The 14,983-nt window shown below is 47.3% G+C and overlaps 1 pseudogene; it reads right to left on the reverse strand.

Moving 5' to 3' along the window:
• Positions 1-5,481: 5,481 nt before the first annotated feature.
• LOC108520297 (TIMELESS-interacting protein-like) overlaps positions 5,482-14,983 on the reverse strand; it is a 26,556-nt pseudogene continuing 17,054 nt past the window's right edge.

Consider the following 14,983-nt stretch of genomic DNA (forward strand, 5'->3'; position numbering starts at 1 on the left):
TTTTTTTGAGATGTAGTCTCACTCTGCTGCACAGGCTGGAGTGCAGTGGCGCATTTTGGCTCACTGCAACCTCCACCTCCCGGGTTCAAGTGATTCTCCTGCCTCAGCCTCCAGAGTAGCTGAGATTACAGGCATGGACCACCACCCCCGGCTAATTTTTGTATTTTTAATAGAGACGGTATTTTACCATGTTGGCCAGTCTGGTCTCGAACTCCTGACCTCAGGTGATCTGCCCTGCCTCGGCCTCCCAAAGTGCTGGGATTACAGGCATGAGCCATCGCACCCAGCCTCAGCTCTATTATTTACTAGCCGAACGACCCTGGATAAGTTACTTAACAGATGTGCCTCAGTTTCCTCTTCTGTAAAATGAGTATAATCAAATTCGTAGAGTTGTTAGGAATAAATGAGTTAACAACTATATATTTAAAAAGGTATTGGAACAGTGCTTGGTCTTTAGCAAGAGCTATATAAATGTTAGCTATGGTTACTCTTCAGAGCAGTGTTTCTCATCCTTTTCTATGCTATGGACACCTGTGGCAGTTTGGCGAAGTCTGAGGAATCCCTTCCCAGAATAATGCATGAGTCTTATAAGCAGGATTACAAAAGAAACCAATTATACTGGGGTACAATTTTCAAAATAATAAGAAACACATCTGTAATGTAGTTAATATATGTGCTTCTTTATTAACACATTAAATAGCAAGCTCTATCAACAGGTCTAGTGACGACCATGATTTTTGAAATAGTGATGTTATTTTGAGAGATATGCAACAGCCATAATAATGAAAATCTGATCTCTCTTAGTGTCAAAGTCACGAGTGCTAGTATTACTGCAGTTTGTTACCCACATCCCCTAGAAAGATATGCTATATTTCTGTTAGCAATAGTGAAAATAATGATGCAATTTCCCCTCTATCCAAGTCCATGGGCTCTTTGAATTCTATTCACTGACTCCTCAGGGGTCTTTGGATTGTGGGTTAAGAACTGTGTTTAGAGAGAGCTCTCTGAACTTCTTTTGGTTCTGAGGGCTGCACAATTAAAATAACTGTTTTTAGAGCAAATGGAAGCCATTAGTGAATACTTCTCTCTTACCACCTCCAAAATTGTCTCCCACCCACACCATCCTTTCCTTGGGTCTCAGAGAAGTCCTGCTTAGGGCTCACCCTTCCACTGGGTTTTGCGTCCCAACCCCTCCCGCTTTCTTGGGGATTTCTGCCATTGAGCATCCTCTCTCTTGATTGCATGCACCTCTGTCTCAAAACCATTAGAAAATAGGGAATAGGGGCTGAGTGCAGTGGTTTACACCTGTAATCCTAACATTTTGGGAGGCTGAAGCAGGAGGATGTCTTGAGCCCAGGAGTTTGAGACCAGCCTGGACAACATAGCAAGACCCTGTCTACACACACACACACACACACAAATAGGGAATAAAGTGATGTCAACCTTTACACACACATACTCAACAGTTTGGATGCATATCTCATGCGAACCTGAGGGCCAGAGGTGTGCAAAGGGGCCCAGCAAGGACACCAGAACAAGCAACACGCAGCATTGTGTCAAATTAGCCCTTCCAGGGAACAGAGAAAAACAAAGGTGGTCTTTACTCCTGGGTGGTCTTCACTCCTGGGAGATAAAAACCACAAGATAACCCATTTATCTCTTGTGGACACCTGCTGTTACCTCTGCAAAGAGAGAGCTGCACTGGTTCCAGCTGGCTCTGAGGTGACATTGACAAATATAAAGAATCTCAATTATATCGTCATTTATGTAAGGGGAAAAAAAGAACCCCAAGTGATGCTTATACAGAGCCTGTCATTTCTGAGTGAACTGGGGCACAATCTGAATGATTGGTTTAAACGCTGAAGGACTGCAGGGGACATGAAAATTACTGTGGTGAGCGTTTGAGAGGATGCTGAGGACGCATGTTGGCTGAGTGTTTGCTACTTGAATAAATGGGGCTGATGTCTGAATGAGCCTGAAGGATGACAGCCTCAGGTTATGATGACTTTACTGTTGCCTAAATCAACTGCCATTTTTCAGGCCTTGTGTAATCAGACCTTTCTGGCTGCATTTGACATATTCATCACTCGCTCTTCCTAGAAACTCCCACTTGGCTTCCAGGAAGCCTGACTCTCCTGGTTTCTCGTACTCCCCTGATGCATGAGTCTTATAAGTAGGATTACAAAAGAAACCAATTATACTGGGGTACAATTTTCAAAATAATAAGAAACACATCTGTAATGTAGTTAATATATGTGCTTCTTTATTAACACATTAAATAGCAAGCTCTATCAACAGGTCTAGTGACGACCATGACTTTTGAAATAGTGATGTTATTTTGAGAGATATGCAACAACCATAATAATGAAAATCTGATCTCTCTTAGTGTCAAAGTCTTTTGTCTCCTCCCTGGGTTCTTTTTCTTCTGCCCCCTCTCTGGGGAGCTTATACATCTCCTGGTTTCAATACTCCCTCTCTGCTGAGGACTTCCCAGTCTCTACTTTGAGCTCATCTTCTCCACTGAACTTCAGAATCATATAGCAAATAATTTGCTGGCCCTCTACACCAGGTGTCCTAAATTAAACTCAACCATTGTCCCCTAAAACTGCTGTATCTCAATTGGTTGCAGTACTAACTTCCTAGATACCCAAGCCAGATCCTGGGACTCACGCCCTCTTCACCCCATCTAAGCAACTGCCAAGTCCTGCTGATTTAACTCCTACATACTTTTTGAATCTGGCACCTCCTCCCTCCTACTTTCCTATTATCACCATCCAAAATCTCTTGCCTGTACAATTGCAACTGGTCAGACTCCACTGTTGTTGCTCTTAAAATGATCATCCAAGAAACCAGCAGAAGCCTCTTCCTAAAACCCAATTTTTATTGTTATCACTTACTTTCAAACTCCTTTAGTGCCCCCTCTTCACTTTTTTTTTGTGGGGGGGAGTCTTCCTCTGTCGTCCAGGCTGGAGTGCAGTGGCAAAATCTCGACTCACTGCAGCCTCCACCTCCGGGGTTCAAGCGATTCTCATGCCTCAGCCTCCGGAGTAGCTGGGACTACAAGTGCCCACGACCACACCTGGCTAATTTTTGTATTTTTAGTAGAGACAGGGTTTCACCATGTTGGCCAGGCTGGTTTCAAACTCCTGACCTCAGGTGATCTGCCCACCTCGGCCTCCCAAAGTACTGAAATTACAGGCGTGAGCCACCACGCCCGGCCCCCACCTCCTCACTTTTAAGGCTTTCCATAATCCAATGGCTGCTGGCTAACTTTGACCTCTATAACATGATACTTTCCAGTAACAACACACTACTTGATACCCCCACAGTAGTGTTGCCAGATGAGGTATAGGATGCTCAGTAATTAAATTTGAATTTCAGATAAACGATGAATTTTTTTTTTTTTTTTGGGACGGAATCTCGCTCTGTCACTCAGGCTGGAGTGCAGTGGCATGATCTCAGCTCACTGCAACCTTCTCCTCCTGGATTCAAGCAATTCTCCTGCCTCAGCCTTCCTAGTAGCTGGGACTACAGGTGCCCACCACCACACTCGGCTAATTTTTGTATTTTTAGTAGAGACAGAGTTTCATCATGTTAGTCAGGCTGGTCTTGAACTGTTGACCTCAGATGATCCACCCACCTCGGCCTCCCAAAGTACTGGGATTACAGGTATGAGCCACTGCGCCCGGCCGAATAATTTTTTCGTGTAAGTAATCCCATGCAATCTTTGGGACATGCTTATATTGTAAAACTATTTGTTATTTATCTGAAATTCAGACTTGTGGGCACCCTGTATTTTTATTTGCTAAATGTGGCAATCCTACCCCACAGATAACCCCCAGGATGGTGAGATGCCCCTTCTGAGGGTCCCACAGCTCTGAACCAACACTTACCCACCTGAGAGACTGGGGATCTATTCTGATCTCTGTATCCTTACTACGCAACACAGAGGCTGGCATAGAACAGATGGCAGTGTTTGCTGAGTGAATGAATGCATATGTGTGACACAGCAATAAACCTGTATCTTCCGGTGGAATCAGTAAGTGTTGTGATCAGTATACAGTGTCAGTTCCGCTTGTACCCACCTTCCCTTCACAGTCTTGGAAAAATCACCTCATGGTTTACACATTCCCCCAGGCAGGTGAGCTAGAAAGCCAGGAGTCATCTGTAGACTTAGGGAAACCAGTATAGGATCAGTTGGGTTTTCTGTTTTTTATTCGGAGTGGGGAGAAACGGGAGGGAGGCGACCATCTTCTGGCGATATGAAAGTCAGGAAAGGCAAACAGGAGGGGAGCAAGAGAGGAAAAGAAGAGGATGTGAAAAGCCCGAAGGAAGGCAGGAGAGCAAGCAGGTAGGAATGAAGGCGAGGAAGCGGGAGCCAGCTGGCGCCACAGCGAGGAGTGACAGCCGCCACCAGCAGGGGCTGGGTACTGGGAGGAGGGAGGCTCAGGCAAGCCGCGCTGAGCCATTCTTCTCCTTCCCAGACTCCTCACCATCCATCCTGCTAACCGAGGGCCTCCACTCTGCTCGTCGTCAGAGGCAGACACCCAGGGCTTGGCCCTCTTGGGCTTCCTAGCTCTCCAGCCCAGGAGTTAGACTAGTTTTCCAACTCCCCCAGCCCCAAATCGGGAGGACAATAATCCCTTCCGCTCCGCGCCTGCCAAGGTCAAGTTAGGAAAGACTTGGAACAGAATTAAATGGCATTGGGGAAGATGAGTCAGCCGGGCGGGGCTGCAGCTGCCAGTGAAACCCCTGCCAGTGTGATTGGGCAACAACCAGAAGTAGGGGACCCGCGGGGTGGTGGTGCCATCCCTTAAAGGCAGTTTATGTGATAAGTCTTGATCGCGCATCCACTAAAGGGGCAGCTTTGGGGTCAGCCTCAATTTCCTCCACTGTGAAGTGGGAATATGAATACTTGACTTATCCGAAACGAATCATGTCAGCAAGGTGCCTGGGCTAAAAAAGCGGTCAGTCTGTAGTCACGGTCGTGCTTAGTGCCGTGCCCTCCACCCTAGGCCACTTTCGCCATGTGAGACTGTCCCAAAGGCGTGGGTGTGGGGTGCAGTGGGGAGCCCCTGATCGGGCACGGGCAGAAGACAAGTTCTTTTTTTTCCGCCACTTCCAGGTGAGGAAGAGAAGACGCCTGCTCCGGAACCAAGGGTAGGGTACTGGCCTCACCCGCTTTAAGCAAATCACCTTAGATTTACCATGTTTGCTATTCACTCATTCATTTTCTATATTAGAGGGACTGCTGATTAAACGGAAGGACTTACACTAAGACTCCAGTACCAGGCTATACTATAGACCTGACCGAGTGAGCGTGAGAAGACGAGACCCGGGAGAAGAAGGAGGGCGACAGCGGGCACCGAGATTCACAGGTCCAGAGTCTAGCTGCCACCCATACCCAGTGTTTTGGGAGCGGTGCGCGGCATCTGCGCATGCGCTCCCCACCCCTGCCGGGTCCCGGCGGGGTCAGACGGCTCACCAGTGGAGGTACTGCCCGCGCATGCGTGTCCTGCTGACACGGCGCTCCCAGTGCGACTGGAGTGTCTCCAGTGGAGCTGGCAGTTGGCAGGCCGGAGGCCCGGCCCATAGCGGGTGGCTGTTAGGAGCTATGGATGAAGGACCTGTGTATATTGGTGTCCGCTGTCGCCCTCCTTCTCCCGAGGTCTCGTCTTCTCACACTCACTCAGTGTGTGACAGCGACAGGTCACAGAGGGCGGTAACGTGCGGCGCCCCGGGGCGGTTTCGTTTGGCGCGGAGTAGAGGTGGCCGGGCAGTTGTGGTTGCTTCTTTCGCCTGGACTCATCTGTGTGGTCCCCTGGCAGGGACTAAAAACCAGAAGACGGAGGGGAGTGAATGTGTTTGACTCGAAGGAAACTCCTCTTGAGCCTGCCCTCACATCCTTACAAGGGACCCAGTCTGAGGTCCAGTCGTCCCCAAACCATCCACTCCCCCACCACCCCCTTCCCTGACTAAAGGCTAAATTTGGACAGTAACCACGCCCTACCCCATCCCCTTGGAGTCCTTCAGTCAGCTCCAAAGGCCCACCCCACATTCTGGGGACCTCTGAGTCGAAAAGCAGGGCCCATTGGGCAGGGTGGAATTGAGGGACCTGCTGTGGAGATGTCTCTGGCCTGGGGAAACCACTGCTTCCTCATCTACCACTGAGACTGAGGAAGACCCGCAGATGGGCCTTGGCAAGCACCCAGAAGAATAACTCCAGACCACCATTCAGGAAGTTAAGACAGTAGGCGATTGAGTTAATGACCTTGACCCCAGACCCATGTAAGGAAAGGAAAGGGAGCCTCTGGCTGCTCCTTCTGCAGATGTGAAGTTGAAGAGGCTTCAGGGACATTAAAACCTAATGGTTCTTATGAATGAGAAACATTCATACCCAGTGGTACTGTTTAACTCACATACCATGTCTCAGGATCTGTTGTGAGCATATTAACTCTTATGTACTTATTTATTTATTTATTATTTTATTTTATTTTATTTTTTTGAGACAGAGTCTTACTCTGTCACCCAGGCTGGAGTGCATTGGCATGATCTTGGCTCACTGCAACTTCTGCCTTCCAGGTTCAAGTGATTCTCCTGCCTCAGCCTCTCAAGTAGCTGGGATTACAAGACCCGTCACCACGCCCAGCTAATTTTTGTATTTTTAGTAGAGGTGGGGTTTCACCATGTTGGCCAGGCTGGTCTCAAACTCCTGACCTCAGGTGATCCACCCCTCTTTGGCCTCCCAAAGTGCTGGGATTACAGGTGTGAGCCACTGTACCTGGTCAATTTTTGTATTTTTAGTAGAGGCAGGGTTTCACCATGTTGGCCAGGCTGGTCTCGAACTCCTGACCTCAGGTGATTCACCCGCCTCAGCCTCCCAAAGTGCTGGGATTACAGGCATGAGGCACTGCACCCAGCCCATATTAACTCTTTTTTGTTTTGTTTTGTTTTTTGAGATGGAGTCCCGCTCTGTTGCCAGGCTGGAGTGTAGTGGCACGATCTCAGCTCACTGCAACCTCCGCTTCCCGGGTTCAAGCGATTCTCCTGCCTCAGCCTCCTGAGTAGCTGGGATTACAGGCATGTGCCACTACGCCCGGCTAGTTTTTGTATTTTTAGTAGAGATGGGATTTCATCATGTTGGCCAGGATGATCTCGATCTCCTGACCTTCTGATCCTCCCACCTGGGCCTCCAAAAGTGCTGGGATTACAGGGCTGAGCTGCCGCGCCCGGCCATATTTACTCTTAATCCTCACAACAACCCTATGAGGTAGGCTTTACCATCTTCCTTGTTTTACAGATGAAGAAAGTGAGTACTGAAAAGTTAAGCCACTTCCCGAGGTCTCACAACTAGTCAGAAGCAAAGTAGGACTTTAAACTCAGGCAGTCTGGCTCCAGAGTCTGCACTGTTTTGAACACAAGTGAAACGGCTCTGGGGAAGAGAACAGATAAGAGAGACCCAGTAGAGGTCAAGATTGAAACTCATTTCTTAAGCACCTGCTCTCACACTATTTCAATCTTCCAAATGACCCTGTGAGGGAGGAATCTGAGGCAAAGAGAGGTTACATATTTTTAAAGAAATATGTTATTCATGACACTTGTTAAAGATGGTAGAGCCAGGCTTTATTCAAGGCCATGGTGACAGGTATGCAGACCACTGCAATGGGGTCTTGTGGTGGGAGAAAGATTGCACTCAACTCTAAGTCCAACAATGACAAGTGGAGATTTGTAACCAAGGAGCAGGGTGGGGTAGTGGATGGGAAATTACTAAGAGGAAACATCTGGGACAAGGGGTTTCTGGCTAAACTGACTTGATAGGATTATTGTTGAAGGCAGGCCAGGATGATAAGAATCCAGGGTAGTCAGACAACAAGGGTGGGAAATTTCCCCTAAATTGACCTAGCAGGATTCTTGCTCAAACTAGATTCAATAAGGATAGAGAGAGTCCTTATAAGGACCTTTACAGGGACAGGTCAGGCCTAGTCAAGCAGAGTACATGAAGGAGCCTGACTAAGGTTTTGGTCAAAGGAGACAGTCTTTGTCAAATAGCTTGCCCAGCCGGGCAAGGTGGCACATGCCTGTAATCCCAACACTTAGGGAGGCCAAGGTGGGAGGATCGCTTGAAACCAGGAGTTCAAGACAAGCCTGGGTGATATAGCGAGACCCCATCTCTACCCCAAAAAATGTTTTGGGTTTTTTTGAGACAGGGCTTTGATCTGTTGCCCAGGCTGGAGTACTGTAGCACAATTTTGCCTCACTTGCAGCCTTCACCTCCTAGGTTCAAGTGATCCTCCTGCCTCAGCTTCCAGAGGAGCTGGGACCACAGGGTGTGTGCCACCACACCTGGCTAATTTTTTTTCTTTTTTTTTGGTAAAGAAGGGGTCTCACCATGTATTCCAGACTAGTCTTGAACTCCTAGGCTCAAGCAATCCACCCACCTAGGCCTCCCAAAGTGCTGGGATTACAGGAGTGAGCCACTGCACCCGGCTACAATTTTTTTTTTTTTTTTAATCTTTCCCTACGTCATACAAGTAGTAGTTGGACCGAGTTGATGAAGCAGCCTGACTCAGGCAACACGTTAGTTAACCAAGACAAAAGGTGAGACTAAGATCCAAGGTCTCTTCCAGCCTTGGGGCCTTTCACTACATGCATTTTTTTTTTTTTTTTTTTTTTTTCTGAGACGGAGTTGTGCTCTGTCGCCCAGATTGGAATGCAGTGGCGCCATCTCAGCTCACTGCAACCTCTGTCTCCCGGGTTCCAGCAATTCTACTGCCTCAGCCTCCCGAGTAGCTGGGATTACAGGCATGGGTCACCATGCCCAGCTTTTTTTTTTTATTTTTAGTAGAGACAAGGTTTCACCATGTTGGCCAAGCGGGTCTTGAACTCCTGACCTCAGGTGATCCACCCGCCTCGGCCTCCGAAAGTGCTGGGGTTACAGGCGTGAGCCACTGCGCCCGGCCCACTACATGCATTTTAACAAACATTTATTTGATAATTCAGCAGATGTTTATTATGCTGAGTGTTCTCGGAGGCACTGAGGACTCAGCAGTGAACAAAACAGATGTGGTCCCTTTCCGCAACTCTCTGAAGGAGGGTGAAGGTAAAGAAACACAGCCAACATTAGTTAGTAGTAAAAACTGATTTTATTCAGTAACTACTGACAGTAGAGGAAAGAGCTGAGCTTCATTCTTATTTGCACAGAGGTGACTAGGAGTTTTGTTTTGTTTTGTTTTGTTTTTTGAAATGGAGTCTCACTCTGTTGCCCAGGCTGCAGTGCAGTGACATGATATCGGCTCACTGCATCCTCCCAGGTTCAAGCGATTCTCCTGCCTCAGCCTCCCAGGTAGCTGGGATTACAGGCACGCACAACCACACACAGCTCATTTTTGTATCTTTAGTAGAGATGGGGTTTCACCATGTTGGCCAGACTGGTCTTGAACTCCTGACCTCAGGTGATCTTCCCACTTCGGCCTCCCAAAGTGCTGGGATTACAGGTGTGAGCCATTGCACCCAGTCCATGACTAGGAGTTTTATTTCTTATTTTTGTTTTTTGAGATCTCGCTCTGTCGCCCAGGCTGGAATGCCATGGCGCGATCTCGGCTCACTGCAAACTCCGCCTCCGGGCTCACTCCATTCTCCTGCCTCAGCCTCCCGAGTAGCTGGGATTACAGGTGCCCGCCACACGCCCGGCTAATTTTTTTTTTTTTTTTTTTATTTTAGTAGAGACGGGATTTCACTGCGTTAGCCAGGATGGTCTTCATCTCCTGACCTCGTGATCCGCCCCCCCTCGGCCTCCCAAAGTGCTGGGATTACAGGCGTGAGCCGCCCCGGCCTCATAATGGTAAACTTTTCTTAGAGCTAAGGAAGAAGGTGGTCAGGACCCATCCTTGTCAGGTGTTGGCTAGGACAAATGATAACACTCTTTTGACAGCCCTGAGCTTTTTCAGACTGGAACTCAAAAGGGAGCTGGGCTGCCCCCAAGCGGTAGCCTTAGGCTACTAGAAGCTATGACAAAGTTTGGTCAAGTCTCTCAGTGCAGGGGTTTGAATGCAGTGTTCCTGCATAGAGTTTGCCCAGTTTGAGGGGGAGTGTGGAACCAACAATAAACATGTAAATGACTTTCAGGTAGTGATATTTGAAGACAAGGGAGGTTGGGAGAAGGAATTGATTATTTTGGTGAACTGAGAATTCAGAAATACAAAGACCTGGGAAGAACAAGTGAAAAGCCCCGAGGCAGGACTAGGCCTGTCTTTTGCCAGGGCAGGAGGGAAGGCCCATTTTCCTGGAGCACGGGTAGCACTCAATGAAAGCAGTGAACAGGGTGAGACGAAGGCAGGGGATGGTGGGACAACTGAAGTCTGAGATCTTAGAGATACTCAGAGGCCAGATCACAAGGACTATGTGCCATCAGGCCCACTCCATAAACTCGTGCAAATTTGCACTGTATAAGGGCAGCTTGTGCTGAAGGGATGAGGACAGGGACCTAAAATTGCACCTGTACTATGTTCACCAAGTTGTACAGTGCATCCCGGTACAGAGCTATGTCAGTCAGCAGAAAAGGGTGCCTTTTCCCAATAACCACAAGCTAGGCAAACTGTGAGCCAGAGGGGCTGCATCTGCCCAGAGGGGTGCTGCTGTGGTCTAAATGTTTGTGCCCCCTCCCCACCAAATTCATAAGTTGAAATCCTAACCCCCAAGGTGATGTTATTGGGAGATGGGACCCCTTGGGAGCTGGGCTCCACCTTCATGAGTGGGATTAGTGCTCTTATAAAACAGGCCCAAAGGAGCTCAATTGCCCCTTCCACCAGGAGAGGACACAGAAAGAAGGTCTCATCTATGAACTAGGAAGTGGGTCCTCACCAGATACTGAATCTGCCAGTGCCTTGATCTTGGACTTTACAGCCTTCAGAGCTGTGAGAAATGAATTTCAGTTGTTTATAAACTACCCAGTTTATGTTTCTTTTCTGTTGTTGTTGTTGTTGTTGTTGTTGTTGTTGTTGTTATAGCAGCCCAAATAGACTAAGACAGGCATTTTTGTCTAAATAGCATGAAAGGGGCTGGACACGGTGGCTCACGCCTGTAATCCCAGCACTTTGGGAGGCCGAGGAGGGAGGATCATCTGAGGTCAAGGGTTCAAGACCAGCCTAGCCAACATGGTGAAACCCTGCCTCTACTAAAATACAAAATTAGCTGGGTGTGGTATGTGCGCCTATAATCCCAGCTACTCCGGGGGCTGAGGCAGGAGAATTGCTCGAACTCGGGAGGCAGAAGTTGCAGTGAGCCAAGATTTTGCCACTGCACTTCAGCCTGGGTGACAGAGTGAGACTCTGTCTCAAAAAAAAACCCCAATAATAATAATAAATAGCATGAAGGTGTTCTATGGGTTAGCTGTGGCTTATGGGCCAGGCGCTGAGCTAGCAGTTGCCAGGGTAGCAGACCAGTTATGAGGTTATTGAAGAAGCTGAGGCAGCTGTCTTAAGAAAAGAAAGCCATGAAAAATGAGTTTATTTTACCTTATTACAATGGCCCATAGTGGCTGTTCAGTGGGCATGTTCAGCAACTCCATGGAGAAACTGCAGTGACAGCTGTACAAGGGAAAGAATGATATGTTCAGGTACTCATTGATATTTGAGAGTGACTTCATCCAGATGATTGAACTCCTATTTCCCCTCTTCCTCCTGCATTCCCTTCTCTCTCCCCACTCAAGTCCTTCCTCAGTCTCTCTCACATTCCTTTTTTTTTTTTTTTTTTTTTTTTTTTTTTTTTTTTTTTTTTTTTGAGACAGTCTTGCTCTGTCACCCAGGCTGGAGTGCAATGGTGTGATCTTGGCTCACTGCAAACCTCTGCCTCCTGGGTCCAAGCGATTCTCATGCCTCAGCCTCCCAAATAGCTGGGATTACAGGCATGCACACCATGCCCAGCTAGATTTTGTATTTTTAGTAGAGATGGGGTTTCACCATGTTGGCCAGGCTAGTCTCGAACTCCTGAGCTCAAGTGATCTGCCCACCTCAGACTCTCAAAGTGCTAGGATTATAGGCGTGAGCCACCATGCCTGGCCTCCTTTTATTTCTTCCACAGAGCATTTATTAAGCACTAATATGTGCAGCACATGCAAAAATGTCCTCAGTGATGTCTCCAAAATCAGGTAGAGGAAACAGACAAGTTTTTGAAAAAATTCATTGAGTTATCAATTTATGCATCTCTACCTTACAAAAAGGATATGGAGCAGCTGTCAATTCCAAGATTTATCTTTTCCTGCCACTATACCAGGATGGACAGCAGAACTAAGCTAGGGCAAGATGATAAGAATCCTTTTATTTATTTTGCTTTAAAAATGTTTATATTATAGGCCAGGCATGGTGGCTCACACCTGTAATCTCAGAACTTTGGGAGGCTGAGGTAGGTGGATTGCTTGAGCTCAGAAGTTTGAGACCAGTCTGGACAACATGGCAAAACATCGTCTCTACGAAAAATACAAAAATTAGCCGGGCATGATGGTGGGTGCCTGTAATCTCACCTACTTGGGAGACTGAGGCAGGAGAATCAATTGAACCCGGGAGGCGGAGGTTGTAGTGAGCTGAGATCGTGCCACTGCACTCCAGCCTGGGTGACAGAGCAAGACCCCATCTCAAAAAAAAAAAAAAGTTTATATTATTATATTTATATCGTATATATTTTATCTTCTTTTCAAGTGTGCAGAAGGGAATGATAGAACATAAAACACTCCCAGTTATATCAGATCTTCACATTTTGCCATGTTTACTTTGGATTTAATTTTTTTGTTGTTTTTGACACGGAGTTTTACTCTCGTTGCCCAGGCGGGAGTGCAATGGCATGATCTCGGCTCCCTGCAACCTCCACCTCCCAGGTTCAAGCAATTCTCCTGCCTCAGCCTCCCAAGTAGCTGGGATTACAGGTTCCTGCCACCACGCCTGGCTGATTTTTGTAATTTTAGTAGAGACAGGGTTTCACCATGTTGGCCAGGTTAGTCTCAAACTCCTGACCTCAGGTGATGTACCCAACTCGGCCTCCCAAAGTGCTGGGATTACAGGTGTGAACCACCACGCCTGGCCTAGATTTAATTTTTAAAAAATAAAGCATGAAAGATCCAGTTGACTATCCCTCAGTTCCCTTCCCCAGGTCCCCAAGGTGCATCCCCTGTGAGCCCTCAGTTTCCCTTGTCCTGAATTTGGAGTTTTTCATTCCCATGCATGTTTTGTCCTTCAATTTTATATGAATGTATTCATAAATGTTTTCTAGTAATTTGAAGAACATGATATGGTTTGTTTTGTGTGTCTTGAAACCTTAGACTTGTATTGACATTGTGGGGCCCCTCCTGCAGGTTGCTTTTTATCATTCAACGTTGTCTATATTTGTACACACAGCTCTATATATCTCTTAATTGACATGGTGCTCTCCAGCATCCAAGGACTTCAGGGTTCATTATTTTCTATGATCCTCACAACAAATGTCATGATCCCCTCAGGACTCAAGAAGAATCTGAGACCCAGAGAGTGAAGTGAAGACCACAAAGGGGCAGAGCCCCAGGCTTCTGACTCCTCACTCACTGTGGCTTCCTCTGCTTGGGTGCCATCTGGATAATACCATGAGTCGCATCATTAAGACAAGAAGTGTGAGTAACCAGAGGGCAGGCAAGTGGGAGGGAGAGGAAAGGAGCACGGAGAAGAGGGTAGAAAGCAAGGGTAGACAAGGGAAGGAAGAAAAGGGGGCAGAACCAGCTGAAGGAGCTGTATAGCTTTAAATCTATCAGTGATTCTCATGCTCAACCTTGGCCACTCATTGGAATCACCTGGGGAGCTTCGCCAACTCATGATGCCTGGAATCCACCCCCAGAAATTCTAATATAATTGGCCTAGAAGGAGGACTGAATAGGAGGATGTTTAAAAGCTCCCCAGCTGGTTTGAATGTATAGCTGGGGTTGCAAGTCATTGACTAAGCAAAGCAATTTGTCAGGCAGTAAATTGGCTGAGGGGGCGGAACTCAAAAGCTGGCTTGTTAATGTTAATAAGATCTTACACCTTGAAGGCTGGCTTGATAATACGATGTAAATAAGGTATTGAGATCTTAGGCCTAGATTTTATCAACAGAAATGGGCTAAAATGAAGGAGGTGATAATCCGTTTTCCTTAGTGTTGTTCATACTAGTCTTACACTATTGTGTTCAGTCACTGGGGCTTTGACTTGAAGGAGAGACCAACAATTTTCACAATGAATACCAGTAAACCCCTACAGAGTAACGGAATTCAGCAAACACTCTAAGTACTTCCTTTATGCTGTGCCTGTGCTACAGGGAAGAAAGAGATGAGAAAATCATAATCCTTGCCCTCAAGAAGCTCAGACAAACAGGCAACCTGGACATATGTACAGACAATTAACTCAATGGGCTAAATGCTAGAGATAAGTCCAAGGAACAGAAAGCAGAGAACACCTAACTCTACCTTGGAAAGACTGGCAGAGGAGCTCAGGGTAGGCTTCACAGGAGGGCTGCATGAGTGAACCAAGTCTCGAAGGTTGAGTAGGAGTTGGTTAAGGGCATGGTTGAGGCTGGGAGTTAGGAAGAACATGTGCAAAGGCTTAGGGTGGTAGAAGCACATGGAACACATATGTGGCAGGGGAGAAGCTGGTGATGAGGCTGGAAAGATGGGGGCCTTGTGTGCCATACCCAGAAGTCCTGGCTCGACTCTGTAGGCAGCCAGGCATCATCAAAGCGAGGAATATAGGGAGAGCAGGGAGAGCCTTACGGAGAGGAGGCATCTAAGCTGAGTCTTGGAGGATGAGTAGAATTTCAACAGGCAGGGATGTGGGATGGAGAAGAAGGCTTCCCAAGAAGGGGCAGGAGCAGAAAGAAAAGTGTGAGCAAAGATGTGGAGGCAGGATGAGTTTGACATGTGTCAGACCCAGTGAAGGAATCGATCCTCTGGTAGGAGTGATCACAGTTATCTGAGGCACTTTTTTTTTTTTTT

Source organism: Rhinopithecus bieti, unplaced genomic scaffold, assembly GCF_001698545.2.
Source record: "Rhinopithecus bieti isolate Rb0 unplaced genomic scaffold, ASM169854v2 scaffold_51744, whole genome shotgun sequence".
NCBI lineage: Eukaryota > Metazoa > Chordata > Mammalia > Primates > Cercopithecidae > Rhinopithecus > Rhinopithecus bieti.